Below are 19,724 nucleotides of genomic sequence, written 5' to 3'. Positions count from 1 at the left end.
TGGAGAGAAAAAATCTTATCCAGTGATTCCTCGCTTAAGGATGCATCTTTCTCTGCATCTTCTTAGAGCAGCATTTCGACAAAATACAATTCCTCAGGATTGGGAGAAAAACATTGTCTAATAAAAAGCAAAGTGATTAAAAAGAACATCAAGATCCAGGATCCCTCACTCTCAGTCGGTTACATGGAGAATCTCTTCGCAACACCATGCACAAACAAATCCCAGCTATATAAAGAAACACAGAATCTACATAGGAGAGAGAGAGTAAACCTGACAGTGACAGAAAGATCCTGAGCACATATTGAAGATCACAGACTGAGGGAGATGTACCCCCTCACTGGAGATACAGCGGAAGTTTTGGGATGGAAACCACCCTCCCTCCCACAATGGCATTGCCAAGACTGCAGAGTAGAGTTTCTTCCTTGAGTCTACGTCGCGATTGGGTCAATCTGGTTGCCTGCTATACACCATGGCTGGGGTCCAGTCCAGAGTAATGATAACCAAGGCTTCCCATTGGGGATTAGGACTGTCTTGTCCAGGACCATCAGGGGCCCTGTTTGTTGGGACGTGACATGCTCCCACTGACTTGTTTTTGCTGATTTGAAAAAAACTTTGACACTCACTAAGTGCTTGTCGTGAGTATTTTTGCTGCTTTAAAAAGTTACAAACACTGATCACACTTTCCCCCCGAAACAATTCACGCCAGCGCCTTACACAGCTCTTGGGTCAAAAAACAAGCCCCAGTGAATGACGTTGATTGGAATCACAGCGCAAATCTAACATGCACACAGGTGCTGGAAGGAAGAAAGTGTCGACAAGGGATGCAGTCTTGCCAGATGCCTCACTCCCGTCCCTCCCCTCCCTCTCCCTCCCCTCCATCTCCTCCCATTCCCCTTTGCCTCCTCTTCCTCAGGGAGAGTCAGCCATATTAAGCCGCGGGCAAATTTGGTTGTGGTGGTTTGTTTGGGTGGATTGATGTAGAGTCCATATCTGTTATTGATTTTCTCTTTCTCCCGTAACACGTCTCTCTCTATATTTCGCTTCTCTCCCCCTCTCCATGTCTGTCGCTCTGATACTCTCACTCCCTCTCCATGTCTGTCCCTCTGATACTCTCACTCCCTCTCCATGTCTGTCCCTCTGATACTCTCACTCCCTCTCCATGTCTGTCCCTCTGTCTCTCTCTCTCCCTCTCCATGTCTGTCCCTCTGATACTCTCACTCGCTCTCCATGTCTGTCCCTCTGATACTCTCACTCCCTCTCCATGTTTGTCCCTCTCTCTCTCTCTCTCCCTCTCCATGTCTGTCCCTCTGGTACTCTCACTCCCTCTCCATGTCTGTCCCTCTGTCACTCTCTCTCCCTCTCCATGTCTGTCCCTCTGTCACTTTCTCTCCCTCTCCATGTCTGTCTCTCTGTCTTTGCTCCCACCATGTATGTTCCTCTGTCACTCCACTATTCCAAGCGCATCCCTCTGTCTCTCGACCTTTCCTTGCCTGTCCCTCTGTCTCTCTCTTCCTCTCATAAGAACATAATAAATATGAGCAGCTGTCATGACGGCCCACAGCCATTGCTCTGCCATTTAAAAAGATCACGGCTGAACTTATACATCAACTCCACTTTCCCGCCCTATCACGATATCTCTAGATTCTTTTTGTGCTCCAAATCTATCGATCTTAGTCTTGAATATGCTCGACAACTGAGCATCCACAGCCCTCTGTGTTAGCGAATTCCAAAGATTCACAATCGTGTGATTGAAGACATTTCTCCTCAGCTCAGTCCTAAATGACCGATCCCTTATCATGAGACTGTGACCCCTGGTTCTAGAATCCACAGCCAGGGAATTCATATCCCAGCATCCACCCTGTCAATCAATTAATAATTTTCTATGTTTAAATGAGATCACCCCTCATTCTCTTAGACTGTTGGGAATACAGTCATATTCTACACAATATCGCCTCATAGGACAATCATCTCTTCCCAGGAATCAGTTCTGTGAACAATTGTTGCACTCCCTCGAAGGCAAGTATATCCTTCCTCAGGTAAGTAGTCCAAAACTGTACACATTACTCCTGGTGTGGTATCACCACAGCCCTATATAATTGCAGTAAGACTTCTTTACTCTTATAAATCAATCCTTTTATTTAAGACCGCTGATGTAGTTCACTCAGATACTAGGGTCCTGAATTTAAAGAAAGGAAACTACGGTGGTATGAGGCACGAGTTGCGTAGGATTGATTGGGGAATGTCACTCAAGGGGTTGTCGGTGCATAGGCAATGGCAAATATTCAAATATCGCATGGATGAACTACAGAATTTGTTCATCACAGTTTGGTATAAAAATAAATCAAAAATGGTGAATTAACCGTGGTTAAGAAGGGAAATTAGGGATAGCATAAGATCGAAGGAGAGTACATATAAATTGGCCAGAAAATGCAGTAAACCTGAGGATTGGGAGCAGTTTAGGATTCAACAGGGAGGACAAAGTGATTAATTAAGAGGGAAAAAAGGTGTATGAGAGTAAGCTTTCAGGGAAAATAAAAACTGACTGTAAAAGCTTTTATAAATATGTGAAGAGAAAAAGATTGGTGAAGTCAAGTGTAGATCCCTTGCAGTCAGAATCAGAGGAAGTTATAATGGGGAACAAAGAAATGGCAGAACAATTAAGCACGTACATTGGTTCTGTCTTAACAAAGGAGGACACAAATAACCTCCCAGAGATGTCGGGGAACATAGCATCAAAGGAACGGGAGGAACTGATAGAATTCAGTATTTGTTGGGAAATAGATTAAAGGGTAAGACGATACATGATCAGTGGTGTACATTTAAGGAGTTATTTTACAACTTCCAAAAAATATATATTCCACTGAGAAGAAAAGGGTGTAAAAGAAAAGACAGCTATCCATGGCTAAGTAAAGAAATTAAGGATAGTATTCGACTAAAAACAAGGGCATATAATGTAGCCAAAGCTAGTGGGAGGATAGAGGATTGGGAAAACTTTAAAAGACAGCAAAAAATAACAAAAAGATTGATTAAGAAAGGGAAGATAGATTATGAAAGTAAATTAGCAAAACATATAAAAACAGATAGTAAGAGTTTTGTAGTTATATAAAAAGAAAAAAGGGTGCTAAATTAAATGTTGGTCCCTTAGAGGATGAGACCGGGTAATTACTGGTGGGAAATATGGAGATGGCAACAACACTGAATGAATATTTATATCAGTCTTTACAGTAGAAGACACTAAGAATATCCCAACACTGGACAAACAGGGGGCTAAAGGGGGGGAGGAGCTAAACACGATCAAAATCACGAAGGAAGTGGTACTCGGTAAAATAATGGGACACAAGGCGGATAAATCACCTGGACCTGATGGCTTACATCCTAGGGTCTTGAGAGAAGTGGCGGTAGGGATTGTGGATGCATTGGTAATAATATTCCAAAACTCCCTGTACTCGGCAATGGTCCCAGCAGACTGGAAAACTGCTAATGTAACACCCTTATTTAAAAAGGGCAGTAGACAGAAGGCTGGAAACTATAGACCAGTTAGCCTAACATCTGTGGTAGGTAACATTTTGGAGTCCATTATTAAAGAGAGAGTAACAGGACATTTGGATAATCATAATTTAATAGGACAAAGTCAGCATGGTTTTATGAAGGGGAAGTCATGTTTGACAAATTTGCTGGAGTTCTTTGAGGAAGTAACATATAGGGTGGATAAAGGGGAACCAGTGGACGTAGTGTATTTAGACTTCCAAAAGGCATTTGACAAGGTGCCACACAAAAGATTATTGCTTAAGATAAAAAATCACGGGATTTGGGGTAATATTCTGGCATGGATAGAGGACTGGCTATCTAACAGAAGGCAGAGAGTTGGGATAAATGGTTCATTCTCAGACTGGCAATCAGTAACTAGTGGTGTTCCGCAGGGGTCAGTGCTGGGTCCCCAACTCTTTACAATCTATATTAACGATTTGGAGGAGGGGACAGAGTGTAACATATCAAAGTTTGCATATGATACAAAGATGGGAGGGAAAGTAGTGAGTGAGGAGGACATACAAAACCTGCAAGGGGGCATATACAGGCTAAGTAAGTGGGCAGATATTTGGCAGATGGATTACAATACTGGAAAGTGTGAGGTTATGAACTTTGGCAGGAAAAATCGTAGAGCAAGTTATTATCTAAATGGCAAGAAACTGGAAAGTACTGAAGTACAAAGGGATCTGGGGGTCCTGGTGCACGAAACTCAAAAGGTTAGTATGCAGGTGCAGCAAGTTATTAAGAAGGCCAATGGAATGTTGGCTTTCATTGCTAGTGGGATAGAATATAAAAAGAGGGAGGTATTGCTTCAGTTGCAAGGTATTGGTGAGACCGCACCTGGAATACTGCGTACCGTTTTGGTGTCCATACTTAAGAAAGGACATACTTGCTCTCGAGTCAGTACAAAGAAGGTTCACTCGGTTAATCCCGGGGATGAGGGGATGGACATATGAGGAGAGGTTGAGTAGATTGGGACTCTACTCATTGGAGTTCAGAAGAATGAGAGGCGATCTTATTGAAACATATAAGATTGTGAAGGGGTTGGATCGGGAGGATGTGGGGAGGATGTTCCCGATGATGGGTGAAACTAGAACTAGGGGGCATAGTCTTGGAATAAGGGGCTGCTCTTTGAAAACTGAGATGAGGAGGAACTACTTCACTCAGAGGGTGGTAGGTCCATGGAATATGTTGCCCCAAAAAGCTGTAGAAGCTACATCATTACATAAATTTAAAACAGAAATAGACAGTTTCCTAGAAGTAAAGGGAATTAAGGGTTACGGGGAGCAGGCAGTAATTTGGACATGAGTCTAGGTCCGGATCGGTCATGGCCCTGTTGGAAGTGGAGCGGGCCCAGGGGCCGTGTAGCCTGATCCTGCTCCTATTTCGTGTGTCTAATTCTATTACATTCAGGAGATGGTTCTGTGATAGTGGATTGGCGGTTAGGATCAGATCAGCCATAATCTTATTGAATGGTGGAGCAGGCTCGAGGGGCCGATTGGCCTTCTCCTGCTTCTATTTCTTATGTTCTTATGTTCTTATATACTGGTGTTTTGGAAATTGACGGGATTGAAGGCCGATAAATCCCCAGGACCTGATAATCTACATCCTACGGGACTTAAGGAAGTGGCCCTAGTAATAGTAGATGCATTGCTGGTCATCTTCTCAACTTAGATAGACTCTGGAACAGAACACATGGATTGGCGTGTAGCTAATTATACCCCAGTATTCAAAAAAGGTGTTAGAGAGAAAACGGTGAATTACCAATGTAAGACTGACATCGGTAATGGGGAAAATGCTACAGTCGATTTTAAAATATGTAATAGCAGAGCACGTGGAAAACAGTGACCAGATCGTATGCAGTCAACAAGGAATTACAAAAAGGAAAATCGTGCTTGACTAATCTTCTGTAATTTTTTGAGGATATAACTGATAAAATCGATAAGGGAGTATCAGTGAATGTGGTGTATTTGGAATTTCAGAAGGCTTTTGATGAGGTCCCGCATAACAGCTGAGCGTGTAAAGTTAAAGCACATGGGATTGGGAGTAAGGTACTGATTTGGATAGAGAACTTGTAGGCAGACAGGAAGCAAAGAGTTGGAATAAATGGGGCTTTTTCCAAGTGGCAGGCAGTGAATTTCGGGTACCGAAATGATCGGTGCTAGGAACCCAGCTATTCACAATATATATTAATGATCTACACGAGGGAACTAGATGTAATATCTCCAGGTTTGCAGACGGCACAAAGCTGGTTGGGCATGTGTGCAGTGAGGAGGATGCCGACAAACTCCAGTATGATTTGGACAGGTTGGGTGATTGGGCAGTAGCATGGCAGATGCAATATAACGTGGATAAATGCGAGTTTATTCACTTATGTGTCAAAAAGAGGAAGGCAGATTAATATCTGAATGGCAATAGATTGGGAGAAGGGGAAGTGAATGGAGACCTGGGCGTCCTTGTGCACCAGTCGCTGAAGGTAAGCATACAGGTGCAGCAGGCAGTTAAGAAGGCAAATGGTATGTTGGCCTTCGTAGCGAGAGGGTTTGAGTAAAGGAACAAGGATGTCTTGCTGTAGTTGTACAGGGCCCTGATGAGACCACATCTTGAGTATTGTGTGCAATTTTGGTCGCCTTATCTGAGGAAGGGTGTTCTTGCCATGGAGGAGTGCAGCGAAGTTTCACCAGACTGATACCTGGGATGGCAGGAATGACGTATGAGGAGAGATTGGGTCGGTTGGGCTTGTACTCGCTGGAGTTTAGAAGAATGAGAGGGGATCTCATTGAAACTAATAAAATTCTGACAGCACTAGACAGACTGGATGCAGGAAGGATTTTCGAAATGGTCGGGGAGTCCAGAACCAGGGGTGACAGTCTAAGGATAAGGTGTCAGCCATTTAGGACAGAGCTGAGGAGTACTTTCTTCACCCAGAGAGTGGTGAACCTGTGGAATTCCCTCCCAAATAAGGCAGTGGAGGCCAATTCATTCAATATATTCAAGAAGGAGTTGGATATATTTCTTAAAGCTAAAGGGATCATGGGATATGGAGAGAAGCCAGGAAGAAGGTACTGAATTTGCATGTTCAACCATGAACTCATTGAATGGCTGAGCAGGCTCGAGGGGCCGATTGGCCTACTGCTGCTCCTATGTGCTATGTTTCTATGTAGAGTTTCAGCTCTAATCAGGCTCGGGGACGAATGGCCGAGAGCTGCTCCTGTTGCTTATATTCTAAGTTGCTGCAGCTGCTGACAGAGGCTGGTCTTAAAATTAACACCCGAAAGGCAAACTTCCTGAAACCTGATGTTTGTTTTCTCGGTATTAACATATCGGATGAACGACAGAGTCTCGGTCAAGATAAAATAGATGTGATCAAGTGACTGCCCCTGCCTGCTTCAACGACAGCGTTGTGATCCATTTGAGGTTGGCAGGCTACAAGCGACCATTTATTGCAAAATTTGTCAGACGGCTGTGTAATTTGCAGAAGCTCCAGGATAAAGGCCTCAAAGATAGCTTGAGAGAAGCACACAACGTGGCAATCGAAGAATTGTTTACTTCAACAAACTTCTGTTTATTCACTTGAGTAGTAACTTATACATTTGCTTGGTTATAATCATTTTTTTCTTTAACTTCAGCAGAAAAATAAATTTACAAGTGGAGTATAGTCACAGATAGAGCACATGTGCCTAGACATGGGCCTTTTTGTACCGCGCAAACAAAGGAAAATACTTATATTAATACACTATTTTCTTATCAAACTGGAGGAGCCATTGCTTAATACGACAGCCTCTGGTTACTGCATACTTCAGAGACACAAGACTGCATTTTCTTCAATTTACATCAAAAACGTCAGAAGCACATAAAAATATTGCGGCCTTGCTGTGGTAAAATATCCAAGGCTGGTTGGTTGCAAACACCAGCTGTTGCTAAGGGAACTCCGTCTCTCTCTCTCTCTCCCTCTCTCTCTCCAATGAGAACCATGGTGTGGAGATGCCGGAGTTGGACTGGGGTGGACAAATGTTAGAAGTCACACAACACCAGGTTATAGTCCAACAGCTTTATTTGAAGTCAAAAGCTTTCGGACCGCTGCTCCTTCGTCAGGTGAAGTGGAGAGATGCATAAAGACACATCTTATATCGTCAGAGAATAAAGTCAGATGTTTACAGGTAATCTTTCTAACTGCCATTTATGACACCTCGGCAGAGAGATTATCACAGCAATCAAAGGTGTGAATGCTGTCCAAACAGGTCAGTCAGGTAAACATTACATCAAAGAACAATGAGGTGGGGTCACAAGGGGTCAAATGTTGCAGATGCAGGGTCTGTGTGAAAAACAAATAAACAGACTGGTGCGCTGTCAACAATACCAAAGACTACGAGATGGACTTAAATGAAGTAGGCTTTTATTGACTAAGAACTAGAGCATGCCTCTGCTAGTGAATCCATCCTAAGAGCTCCCGGGGGAAGGGTGGTGAGTCACCTTTATACCCGGGCTTAGGGGTGGAGCCAGGGGCTGAGACATGCCTGGACTTGTACAGGGTTAACAGTGGTTTACCACACAGGCATGTACAGGTTAGCAGTGGTTTACCACACAGACAAATAACATTTATTTTGCTGGGAATCATAGCAGGTCCGGCCGCATCTGTGTTGAGAGAACAAGGCAACGCCGACTCGAGTCTGGTGACCCTACGTCAGGTGGTGTTACTTGTAGCGTGACATTAACTCAAGATCCCGGTTCAGGCCGTCCTCATGGGTGTGGAACATGGCTATCAGTTTCTGCTCGACGATTTTGCGTTGTCGTGTGTCTCAAAGGCCGCCTTGGAGAATGCTTACCCGAAGATCGGAGGCTGAATGTCCTTGACTGCTGAAGTGTTCCCCGACTGGGAGGGAACACTCCTGCCTGGCGATTGTTGCACGGTGTCCGATCATCCATTGTCGCAGTGTCTGCATGGTGTCGCCGATGAGCTATGCTCCGGGGCATCCTTTCCTGCAATGTATGAGGTAGGCAACATTGGCCGAGTCACATGAGTAGGTACCATGTACTGGGGGGTGGTGTCCTCACGTGTGATGATGGCATCTGTGTTGATGATCTGGCGTGTCTTGCAGAGGTTGCTGTGTCAGGGATGTGTGGTGTCGTGGTCGCTGTTCTCCTGAAAGCTGGGTAATTTGCTGCAAAAGAAAGTCTGTTTGAGGTTAGGTGGCTGTTTGAAGGCGAGTAGTGGAGGCGTGGGGATGGCCTTAGCGAGGTGTTCGTCATCATCGATGACATGTTGAAGGCTGCAAAGAACATGGCGTAGCTTCTCTGCTCCGGGGAAGTACTGGACGATGAAGGGTACTCTGTTGGTTGCGTCCCATGTTTGTCTTCTGAAGAGGTCTATACGATTTTTTGCTGTGGCCCATCGGAACTGTCGATCGACGACTCGAGCATCATATCCCGTTCTTACGAGGGCATCTTTCAGCGTCTGTAGGTGTCCATCGCGTATTCGCAGGGCTTGTCCATAGGGGATGGCTTCTTTAACATGGTTAGGGTGGAAGCTGGAGAAGTGGAGCATCGTGAGGTTGTCCGTGGGCTTGCGGTAGAGTGAGGTGCTGAGGTGTCCGTCTTTGATGGAGATTCGTGTGTCCAATAATGAAACCGATTCTGAGGAGTAATCCATGGTGAGTTTGATGGTGGGATGGAATTTGCTGATGTTATCGTGTAGTCTTTTCAGTGATTCTTCGCCATGGGTGCTTAGGAAGAAAATGTCGTCGATGTATCTGGTGTATAGCTTTGGTTGGAGGTCCTGTGCAGCGAAGAAGTCTGGCTTGAACTTGTGCATGAAGATGTTGGTGTATTGGGGTGCGAATTTGGTCCCCATGGCTGTTCCATGTGTTTGGGTAATGAACTGGTTGTCGAAGGTGAAGAAATTGTGGTCAAGGATGAAGCGGATGAGTTTTAGGATGGCGTCTGGAAATTGGCTGTTGTTGGTGTTGTGTGCTGAGGCTGTCGCAGCGATGCCGTCATCGTGGGCGATAGTGCCGAGATGTCCATCTTGGCGAGGAGTGTTCCTCATCAACTGGTCCGTGGGTGCTGAGTTTCTGTAAGAAGTCTGTAGTGTCGCAACAGAAGCTGGGGGTTCCCTGTACAATGGGTTTCAGGATGCCCTCAACGTATCGAGAGGGGTTCTCACACAGGGTTCCGTTGCCTGATACGATAGGACGTCCGGGTGTTTTGGCTTTGTGTACCTTTGGGACGCAGTAGAAGTCTCCCACGCGGGGAGTACGTGGGATGAGAGCGCGTAGGATGCTTTGAAGGTCTGGATCAAAGGTCTTGATCAGTCTGTTGAGTTGGCGAGTGTTCTTTGGTCGAATCTGCGGGTAACTGTCTGTAGCGTTCCTGGTTGTCTAGCTGTCGGTATACTTCTTTGCAATAGTCCGTTCTGTTCTGTATGACGATGGCTCCTCCTTTGTCTGCTGGTTTGATGATGATGTTGCGGGTGGTGTTGAGAACATGGATGGCGTTGCATTGTGCTCGGTTGACATTCTGGACTGTCTTGTGAGTGTGGCTGATGAATCTTGCGTTGCTGTATCTCATGACAGCTTGAGCATACATGTCAAGCTTAGGGCACCGACCCTCCGGAGGGTTCCAATTTGACTCTTTCTTCTTCGGTTGCTGCTTGCGGATCCCTCTCTCTGCTATTCCGGATCATTGATTGTCTCATTGTGTTCACTGCTGACATCTTGGGATTTGTGGAAGAATTCCCGGAGCCTCATTCTCCTGATGAATTCCTCTGTGTCTGCCACGAGACCGATGGGGTCCATCTTGGTGGTGGGGCAGAAATTGAGCCCTCAGCTGAGAACTTCAATTTCGTCTGGTTGAAGGGTGTGGTCGGACAGGTTGACGATGGACTTCCCTGTGGTTCCAACCGTGGTACCGGGGGAGGCTTGGTAGCCACTGCCAGTGATGCCGAGGTTCTCAAGCTTCCTGTTCTTGGTGTGCATTTAGGCAGCGTAGTTCCGTTGCCTGGTCTGCTTGGCGGTGTCTCGTAGCTGGTCTGCTGTGTCCTGAGCACAGGCTGAAAACATGGACTCCATCTCGGTTTCGAGGTTGCGGCGTCTGCTGTAGAGCTGGTGTACGAGATGGTTGAGGAGTGTGCGAGAGGTACGACGGCAGAGTCTCTCAGCGTAGTCTGTGTTGTAGGTCGACTAGAGTGGGTTCGTGATCTGTAGTCCTTTCAGAATCTTGTCTGCTTTCTTGCATCTCTGTAGAAACTTGATGTCTGTGTCGATATGCGCGATCTTCTTGGAGATCCTCTCCACTTTGAGCCGGCAGTTTGTGGTGTTGATAGTAGCCATGGTGTGGAGATTCCAGAGTTTACAGGTAATCTTTCTAACTGCCATTTATCACACCTTGGCAGAGAGATAATCACAGCAATCAAAGGTGTGAATGGTGTCCAATACAAGTCAGTCAGGAAAACAATACATCAGTGAACAATGAGGTGGGGTCGCAAGGGGTCAAATGTTGCAGATGCTGGGGTCTGTTTGAAAAACAAAAACATCTGACATTATTCTCTGACTATATAAGCTGTGTCTTTATGCATCTCTCCACTTCATCTGACGAAGGAGCAGCGCTCCAAAAGCTTGTGACTTCAAATAAAGCTGTTGGACTATAACTTGGTGTTGTGTGACTTCTTACATTTGTCCAATGATAACAACAACATCCCCCCTCATATATCGAATGAACTAAACATTTCAGAAGCTGAACGTACCGAGTTCCATGTGCCAAAATGTCCTACTTTTTATTTTTTTTCCCGATGGGTTAGCTTGCCTCTTAGCAAAGTGTTTTATATCCTTCTTTATCTGTAATAATCCTGACTTCCTCTTCCAGTCATTGCTATCTGCTTACCATTCCTTATGTTTTCAATGACACTCATCGATTCCTTCTCACGACATAATGTAATGTCCAGGATCCCTAATGCTATTAGCTGCGCTATCACCAATCACAACTGAAATATTCTACCCATGCGTTGTAACACCACACCATTCATGATTTCCGAACGCTCGAAATGCCGATTCTGTTCGTTTATTATTTTGTAGCATATGCGAGGCTCAGGTTCTGTAGATTATGGATTTCACATTGAGGACTAGAGGGGGCATATAATGTCCGTGGTGTGAGGTTGCTCCAAACGTCTCATTCATAAAGCTTCTCATTTGTAGGTGGGTTGTAGGAATTAACGAATTCCTACGAATAACGGAGATCGACACCAGAGGACAATTAAACAGGTCTTTATTCAATGGAGATGCCACGAGGACTGCTTGGGCAGCCCCGTGGTTTGCGAAGTGATGTATTCGCGTTTTCCCACTTTTTGCCACGCTCTTAAGGGGGCCACGCCCCGTACATGCACACTCTATATCCAAAACATGGTAATGCCTAACACAATGGTACAGGTTTAGGCTGGTGTTAGGACATCGTTAAAGAGAATTATATACATTTAGCCAGAGTCATTCAGTGGTTCTGCCACATGTGCCCCCCAGAATTCGCTTTAACGGACAAAGTCAAATGGTGAGGGTGTCTGACGAGCCAGTCAGAACGACTCCTGTACTCTGGAGGCGGAGGCTGCTGGCCAGCTGGCGGTCTGGCAGGCAATCGCAGTTGGTCTGCCGTAATGACGATGGGTGGGCGATCCCGTCTCGGCGGTAGTTATGTCTCGAGGTCGAAATGTGCTGGCTTTAAACGGTCGTCCGAAATGTGGTCTGGTTTACCACCGACATCTACCATGAAGGTTTTGTCCCCTGCTTCCAACACGCGGAAGGGACCGGTATACGGGGCCTTGAGCGGATCCCTATGTACGTCATGGTGAAAAAAAACGTATTCAGCCTTGTGAAGCTCCGTGGGAACGTGTCACCTCTGCAGCCAGTGGTGCAAAGTGGGCAATGGTGCAAAACATCTGGCTGCCTCTTGGTGACTGGCAAGCTGGGCAGATGCAGACCATGGCTCTGTCAATGTTGGTAGGAAGTCCCCCAGGGCTTGCAGTGGCTGACCATACACAAGCTCCGCTGATGAAGAGTGAAGGTCTTCTTTCGGGGCCGTGCAAAGGCCCAACAGGACCCACGGAAGCTTATCTGCCCATCCAACGTCCTGAAGGCTGGCCCCCAGGGCGGCTTTCATTGACCGGTGGAAGCATTAGCAGAGGCCATTCGCCTGTGGGTGGTAGGCTGTGGTGCGGTGCAATTTGACAGCGAGTCCTTGGGCCACTCCATTCCAGAGTTCGGAGGAAAACTGCGGTCCCCTGTCTGACGAAATATCTGCAGGCACTCTGAAACCTGCGTTCCAGGAAGAAATGGATGCCCTGGCCATGTCCGCCGAAGCAGTGGATGACAGAGGGACCGCCTTCGGCCACCTGGTGATGCGGTCAACCATGGACAGGATGTGTGAAAAACCATGGGAGGGTGGGAGTGGCCCTACCAGGTCCACGTTGACATGGTCAAAACGTCGCTCCGGAACTGTGAAGGTGGCCAACGGAGCTTTGATGTGGCGCTGTACCTTGGCCTCTTGGCAGACCACGCAGGTATTGGCCCAGTGGCGGACATCTATATGCATGCCATGACATACAAATTTCGCTCACATCAGCTTCTGATAGGCCCTCATTCCTGGGTGTGTATGGCGTCGAACACTTTGCGGCGCCAGACGACCGGCATGACCGGGCGAGGATCCTGTATGGAGACATCACACAACAGCGTGGTACCTGCTGAATGGAACTGGACGTCGGCCAACTGGAGGCCAGTGATGGCCGTTCTGTAAGCTTGGACTTCTGGGTCTGAGGCTTTGTCCACTGCCATGAGGGCGTAGTCGATGCCCAAATGAACCGCATTGACGATCGCGTGGGAGAGGCAGTCTAACTCCAGGTTGTCCTTACCGGCCACGTGCTGTATATCCGTGGTGAATTCGGATATGTAGGTCAGTTGATGCTGCTGTCGAGCTGACCATGGTTTGGCGGGCTTGGTCATTGCAAAGGTTAGCGGCTTATAGTCAACAAAGGCGGTGAAAGGACGTCCTTCCAATAGTAACCGAAAATGGCAGATGGCCAGAAAAAGGGCGAGCAACTCCCGGTCGAACGGGCTGTATGCTCTCTCGTTCTGCCATAGTTGACGGCTGAAGAATGCCAATGGCTGCCACGTCCCATTCACCCACTGCTGTTGCACAGCAACGACTGCGTAGTCCGACGCGTTGTTGGTGAGGGCGATGGTGGCTCCTGGCAGCGGGTGCGCCAGCATAATCGCGTTGGCTAAGGCACTTTTGGCGTCGGTGAATGCTCAGACCAGGTCATCCGTCCAGTCTACCGGGCTCTTGCCAGCCTTGCCCTTGTGGGCCTCGTACAGGGGCTGCATGAGTAGTGCCGCTTTAGGCACGAAACGGTGGTAAAAGTTTACCATGCCTAGGAATTCCTGCAGGGCCTTTACACCCTGCGGGCACGGAAAGGATGTCACCACCTCTACCTTCGAAGGTAAAGGAACCGTTCCCTCTGAGGTGATGCGATGCCCCAGGAAGTCAATTTGGTGCAGGCCAAACTGACACTTGGCCGGGTGGATAATCAGGCCGTGTTGGCTGAGGCATCGAAAAAGGGTGACAGGAATGTTCTTCCTTATTAGGACTGGCAATTTGGATATCATCCAGGTAGACGAAGTGGAGCTTGAGGTCCCACAGCATGGAGTCCATCAGGCGTTGCAAAACCTGGGCGGCAGTTTTTAAGCCAAAAGGCATTGGTAAAAACTCGAAGAGGCCGAATGGGGTGATGACTGCAGTCTTCTGGACGTCTTGTGCATGAACTGGGACCTGGTGGTAGCCCCGGACGAGGTCGACTATTGAGAACACGGTGTTCTCTTCCAAATGGGCAGAGAAATCCTGAATGTGGGGGATCAGGTACCTATCAGGAGTGGTGGCGTCATTTAGGCGTCGATAGTTGCCGAATACCGCCATCCGCCACCAGGCTTCAGGATGATATGGAGGGGTGAAGGCCAGGGACTATTTGAATGGTGAATAAACCCTAACCATTCCATGGTTGTGAACTTCGCCTTTGCGATCGCCAGCTTGCCAGTTTCCAGGCGCCGGGCCTGCGCGTAGACCGGGGGGCTGTTGATGGTGATGTGGTGTTCCGCACCATGTTTCATGGCTGTGGAGGAGAACGTAGGTCTTGTCAGGTTGGGCAATTCGCCGAGCAGACCAGCGAACACATCAGGAGTTGGGAAATCACAGGAGATGGTGCGTGATGTAGTGTTACTGCGGTAACGCGGAAGAGAATTAAAAGTATCTGCATTGATCAGCTGCCAGTTCCTAACGTCGACAGGAAATCAGCAATGAGCGGAGGCTGGGATCTTTGGCCATAACAAACTCCCAGTGAAAACGTTGCCCCCTGAGGCACACCTCCACTCGCCATCTGCCGAAGGTCCGAATTTCTTCACCATTGGCAGCTTCAAGGGTGGGGCCGTGATTCCCCATCTGCACATCGAGGGCGGACGCGGGTAAAATGCTGCACTGCGCTCCGGTGTCGCACAGGAAACGACGACCGGAGAGAGAATCAATGATGAACAGCAATTTTCCTGCATTGCCGATCACCATCACGGCCACGGGGTGCCCGATAGACCCGTCCCTCTGTGGTCGCAGTGGCAGCTGTTCTTTGTTTTGTTGCGGAAAACCGCAGGGAGGGCGGCAATGCTTCGCCTTCACGCCGAACTGCGCATGGTAGAAGCACTGCCCAGCAGGCTGATGAGCTGGGGCGGCATCTGCGGGGGATGTGTGCCTCGTGGCGGCGCAGTACTGCCAAGTTACAGCGAAAATGTTGTCAGCCTCTGCAGCGAGTGTTGCACAGTCTTCAACTTCTGATCTGACCCAGGCAGTTGGCTGAGGAAAATCTCGCGGAATAGGAAACATTCCCGTTCTGAGCCCAGGAGTGTGAGCATTTGGCTCATCAACTCTGAAGCCTTGGAATCCCCGAGCCCAGTCATAGCGAGTAATCGACGGGCGCGCTCCAATTTTGTGAGCCCGAAAACCTGCAGTAACCGCGCTTTGAGGGATTCATACTTGCGCTCCGTTGGGGTTTTTTTGAGGAGGCTGACGATCCGAGAGGCGGTAGAGCTGTCGAGTGCGGAGACCACATAAAGGTACTTGGGCTGATCCACATCAATGTTCCTCAGGGCGAACTGGGCTTCGAACTGAATAAACCACGAGGGCACTTGCTGCTCCCAGAACTGCAGTAGCTTTAGTGAAACTGCGTTTGCTTCCATGCTGTGCTCTTCTTTTGTGAAAACGTTCATAAAAACGGGGTCACCAATTAACGAATTCCTACGAATAACGGAGATCGACACCAGAGAACAATTAAACAGGTCTTTACTCAACGGAGATGCCACAAGGACTGCTTGGGGAGCCCCATGGTTTGCGACGTGGCGTCATCGCGTTTTCCCGCGCTTTCATGCGCTCTTATAGGGGCCATGCCACGTACATGCAAACTCTATAAACAAAACACAGTAATGCCTAACACAATGGTACAGGGTTAGGCTGGTGTTAGAACATCGTCAAAGAGAAATATATACAGTTAGCCAGAGTCATTCAGTTGTTCTGCCACAGGTTCACATTATGATGGTGTGTCGGCACGTAAGAATATAAGAAATATGAGCAGGAATAGGCCATTTGACCCCTCGAGCCTCCTCCACCATTCAATAAGACCATGGCTGATCTTCGGCACAAAGCCAGTTCCCCGCCCGCTACCCATAACCCTTCACTCCCTTATCTTGCAAAAATCTGTCTATCTCCACCTTAAATGTATTTAATGTCCCAGCCTCCACGGCTCTCTGGGGCAGGGAATTCCACAGATTTATGACCCTCTGCGAGAAGAAATACCTCCCGATTTCAGTTCTAAAAGGTCGACCCTTTATTCTGAAACTGTGGCCCGAGTTCGAAGTTTACCCGCGAGGGGAAACATATTCTCTTCCTCCACCTTGTCGAGCCCCGTCAGTATCTTATATGTTTCAATAAGATCACCACTGATTTTACTAAATTTCAATACTTAAATGCACAACCTGCTCAAACTTTCTTCATATGTCAAACCCCTCATCTCAGGAATCAACTGAGTGAATCGTCTCTAAACTGCGTAAAAAGCAATTATATCCTTTCTTAAATAAGGAGACCAAAACTTTACGCAGTACCCAAGGTGTGGTCTCACCAATACCCTGTAAAGCTGCAGCAGGACATCCCTGGTTTTATACTCCAACCCCCTTTGCAATAAAGGCCAACATTCCATTTGGCTTTTTGATCACTTGCTATACCTGCATGCTATTTTTTATGATTGATGAGCAAGGATCCCCAGGTCCCTCTGAGCTGTAGCACTTTGTAAGTGCTCTCCAGTTAAATAATAATTGGCTTTTCTATTTTTTCCTGCCAAAGTGGATAACCTCGCAAAAATCCAACATTATACTCCATCTGCCAATTGTTTGCTCACTCATTAGCCTGTCTATGTCCCTTTGCAGATTCTTTGAGCCCTCTGCAAAACCTGCTTCCCCATCCACATTTGTAGCATCCACAAACGTTGCTACATTATACTCGGTCCCTTCCTTCAACTAATTCATGTAGATTGTAAATAGTTGAGGCCCCAGCACTGTAGCGGGTTTTTGGCGTGTGTGCCCAGTCAGCTCTGCCCCTGACTGCCTTTGAGTGGTTAGAATCGCTCCACACCCCATGGGTTCTAGACACCGGACTTAAGTACAGGCGGCAATACAGAAAATCATGTAGACAAGTGGTTTGGTGCAAGAAAACCAAAATTTTATTAAAAGCCTGAATTAAACACAATACTACTGAGAATTAGTGGTATAGGTACAGGCATAAAATAGTTCATACACTTATGTGGGAATGGGTAACACACAGCACAACGAGGGAAACAAATACATTAAAAATCCCCTTATCCTTAATCCCACACCCTATGCCTAACTAGATTAAGCTATGATGGGCCAGGAATTCATGCTCACCTATTCAAAACCTGTTGCTTTAGACGGTGGGGTTTGAGGTCCGCTCTTCCTGTCCTTTGAGGTATCCCGTCGCCATGTGGTCACAGGGCACGGCGCTGAAGTTTTTTCTGCGAAGCACACTCTTTTCATCAGCTACGATCGTCTTCGAGTCGCGATGGGTCTTCTTCTTCTTCTTCCTCAGGTGGTCGTCGGCGGTTGGGGGTGGGTTGGCGGTCTTTACCGTCTAAATGATTTTACTACCCATGCTTCGAACGCCAGTTTATTCCCTACCTGGGCTATCACTGTCCATGTGACAAACGCCAGATTATAACTAGGCCATTTGACTCGATTTTGCTACCCATTCTTTGAACGCCAGCATATTCTTAAAAACGGGGCTTTACTGTCCGTGCATGTAACACCAACTTATTCACCAAACACCAGCTTTTACTGTGCGCTTGTCCCCCAATGCGTCTTTACGCTGACCTTCTCTGCCTTTACCGTATTCATCATCTCGTCTTGTCTCGTCTGCCAGTTTGTGGCCTGTGTGTCCTGTGTGGTTTTGAACTAGGGTCTCGTTTTCCTCCCGCGTTTGGCCCCGGTGTAATGGGCGTCCTTGCTTGTTGAGCGGTGTGGGGAGCGAGAAGAGAGCCCAGCACGAGGCCAGGGCATGAGAGCAAGAGCTAAGAGCTAAGAGACCGATCACTACCGAAGGGCCTACAATTATAACCGATTCTTCATTCCTTATCTGCGCGCCAAATCAGGTTGTGGCGGGCTTGTTTAAACTGATTACAGCCATTTATTTTAACAGCTCCTGAAATGGCTGTCTCTGTGTTATAATGGTTTTGATGTCCTGGTTGTTGGTTATGTATGAGAATTAATCGGGTTTTCCTAACTTGATAGCTTCTGTGAGCTGTTACCGATTAAAATATGCAGTAACCTGATGGCTGTGATTGAGGACCATTCTAACCTGATCTGTTTCAAGGTGAATGCAATACATATTCTGTGTTTGCTCTGTCTGGCCTCACAGAGTCTATTCACAGGTCTATGCATTTTAAGTTTCGTTCCAGGCTTGAAAAAAAAGATATCTGCCTGCTTGCAGAGCCTTGCATTGAAAATCCTGTCCGTTTTGGTCACGAGGTTCCAGATGCCATTTTGGGTACCCTTTTTAATAACTTGTCCATACAGGGTCCCTGTGTCCATAACTTATGGGGTATGTGGGAATTTTGAGAACCCTACACTCCCCCCTGCTGATACTAAACTTGCTTTAAGTATCATCCTGATAAGGTGAGCAAAAGTTCTCACCCTCCACAGTCAATCTTCCCCTGCAGTTACCTATCTAAGATACCCACGACACATGCATTTCCCATTCTGTAAAAATGTACTGTACATAAGCATATATAGTATAATTACAGTCGTTTACACACATCCAAGCATGGAGGGGGACCAACACCCCTGCACCACTTGGTACACATCAACTTTATTACAAACAACACGCTGAACATCTTTATTAGCACAACATAAGGACATAAAAAACAATCTTTCATCACTAATACAAACAGCAAATTCAAACAGGTGTATCTCCCTCCACCGTAAAATAATGCTCCTTCCAGGTCATTTGCTTTTGGAATTCTAGTATTTATCTTTTCCCTTGCACTGAGTGAATACTAGGTACAATAGCATCCCCAACTGGCAAACCACGAGAATGTGGGAAGCCAGTCGGATCCACGAAGGGACCTCTATATTATTGAAAATGTCCCACCAGGGTGGAACTACAATGTCGAATATCTTAGCCCCTATCTCTACTCTTTTCTGCTCCAGAGTGTATAAATGTTTCTGTGAAACTATAACTGCTTTGAGTAATTTGGTAAGGTGTTCTGGGAGAGGGGGAATTTCGTAGCCGAAATGCGCAACATACTTCTGCAGGTTGTTAAAATTCTCCTTTACAGTGAGGTGAACAGTGGAAGGTTCAGGAATGGGGCAATTCGTTCCTGGACCAATTCAACTTCTGCCTCGGGTTTAAAACAGAAACTGCTGTCATTATCCGGACATCAGCTATGCTGTCCATGCTGGCAGTGGGCCCTCCTGTGGTGACACAATATGTCCCACCTCCTATATATGCTACCTGCAGGGGAACATGGTCTTGTGCCATTGCCTCCATGGTACAATTTATAGGTTAAGCGCCAGCAGCTCTGAACCCGCACTGTGGTTTTGAATAGGTATTCAAGTGCT

The sequence above is a fragment of the Somniosus microcephalus genome, unplaced genomic scaffold (assembly GCF_052327205.1).
Source record: "Somniosus microcephalus isolate GS21.2 unplaced genomic scaffold, FLI_Smic_1.0 unresolved_chr5, whole genome shotgun sequence".
In the NCBI taxonomy this organism is placed as follows: Eukaryota; Metazoa; Chordata; class Chondrichthyes; order Squaliformes; family Somniosidae; genus Somniosus; species Somniosus microcephalus.
The sequence above is the reverse complement of the archived record's forward strand: the minus strand, read 5'-3'. Positions refer to the sequence as shown.